The sequence below is a fragment of the Phytophthora infestans genome, genomic scaffold (assembly GCF_000142945.1).
Source record: "Phytophthora infestans T30-4 supercont1.152 genomic scaffold, whole genome shotgun sequence".
NCBI classification, from domain to species: Eukaryota; Oomycota; class Peronosporomycetes; order Peronosporales; family Peronosporaceae; genus Phytophthora; species Phytophthora infestans.
In genome coordinates, this window is record NW_003303607.1 from 111175 (window position 1) to 113244 (window position 2070).

Sequence of the window (2070 nt, forward strand, 5' to 3'; positions counted from 1 at the left end):
TTCCCAAACCGGGACTCGAACCCGGGTCGCGTGGGTGAAAGCCACGTATCCTAACCGCCTAGAATATATGAGAGCACCTTCTATTAACCAAAACAGACGCCAAACAAAAGGCCAAGCACACGCATACTCACACACAACCAAGCGCACCACATCAAGGCCACGCGCATTGCCGCCTTCAACATTGCATCCAGCACCTTCAAAGACCTTTACCACGCAGGAGCTGTTGTTTTAAACCCGAATTAGATACCGCCGTTCTCTCCACGCTTACCCTCCGGCTGGTCGTTGCCTCTGCGAGTGCTAAGCCGAACTACTCTCCATTACCGGCCATACAGTCATCCGAACGTCGTACCAGCAAGCACAACGAGCGCTATATACATGGCGGAACGAAGAATTGAAAAAGCAAAGCAAAATTCCCAAACCGGGACTCGAACCCGGGTCGCGTGGGTGAAAGCCACGTACCCTAACCGCCTAGACTATTTGGGAGCACCTTCTATTAACCAAACCAAACGCCAAACAAAAGGCCAAACACACGCATACTCACACACAACCAAGCGCACCACATCAAGGCCACGCGCATTGCCGCCTTCAACATTGCATCCAGCACCTTCAAAGACCTTTACCACGCAGGAGCTGTTGTTGTGAACCTGAATTAGATACCGCCGTTCTCGCCACGCTTACCCTCCGGCTGGTCGTTGCCCCTGCGAGTGCTAAGCCGAACTACTCTCCATCACCGGCCATACAGTCATCCGAACGTCGTACCAGCAAGCACAACGAGCGCTATATACATGGCGGAACGAAGAATTGAAAAAGCAAAGCAAAATTCCCAAACCGGGACTCGAACCCGGGTCGCGTGGGTGAAAGCCACGTATCCTAACCGCCTAGACTATTTGGGAGCACCTTCTACTAACCAAAACAAACGCCTAACAAAAGGCCAAACACACGCATACTCACACACAACCAAGCGCACCACACCAAGGCCACGCGCATTGCCGCCTTCAACTTTGCATCCAGCACCTTTAAAGACCTTTACCACGCAGGAGCTGTTGTTTTAAACCTGAATTAGATACCGCCGTTCTCGCCACGATTACCTACCGGCTGGTCGTTGCCCCTGCGAGTGCTAAGCCGAGCTACTCTCCATTACCGGCCATACAGTCATCCGAACGTCGTACCAGCAAGCACAACGAGCGCTATATACATGGCGGAACGAAGAATTGAAAAAGCAAAGCAAAATTCCCAAACCGGGACTCGAACCCGGGTCGCGTGGGTGAAAGCCACGTATCCTAACCGCCTAGACTATTTGGGAGCACCTTCTATTAACCAAAACAAACGACAAACAAAAGGCCAAACACACGCATACTCACACACAACCAAGCGCACCACATCAAGGCCACGCGCATTGCCGCCTTCAACATTGCATCCAGCACCTTCAAAGACCTTTACCACGCAGGAGCTGTTGTTGTGAACCTGAATTAGATACCGCCGTTCTCGCCACGCTTACCCTCCGGCTGGTCGTTGCCCCTGCGAGTGCTAAGCCGAACTACTCTCCATCACCGGCCATACAGTCATCCGAACGTCGTACCAGCAAGCACAACGAGCGCTATATACATGGCGGAACGAAGAATTGAAAAAGCAAAGCAAAATTCCCAAACCGGGACTCGAACCCGGGTCGCGTGGGTGAAAGCCACGTATCCTAACCGCCTAGACTATTTGGGAGCACCTTCTATTAACCAAAACAAACGCCAAACAAAAGGCCAAACACACGCATACTCACACACAACCAAGCGCACCACATCAAGGCCACGCGCATTGCCGCCTTCAACATTGCATCCAGCACCTTCAAAGACCTTTACCACGCAGGAGCTGTTGTTGTGAACCTGGATTAGATACCGCCGTTCTTGTCACGCTTACCCTCCGGCTGGTCGTTGCCCCTGCGAGTGCTAAGCCGAACTACTCTCCATCACCGGCCATACAGTCATCCGAACGTCGTACCAGCAAGCACAACGAGCGCTATATACATGGCGGAACGAAGAATTGAAAAAGCAAAGCAAAATTCCCAAACCGGGACTCGAA

At 52.1% G+C, this 2070-nt stretch overlaps 1 non-coding gene across 1 annotated transcript; it reads right to left on the minus strand.

Moving 5' to 3' along the window:
* Positions 1-73, minus strand: PITG_30778. Its single transcript has one exon. It is a non-coding gene; the product is annotated as a tRNA-Glu (tRNA).
* Between the last annotated feature and the right edge of the window lie 1997 nt (positions 74-2070).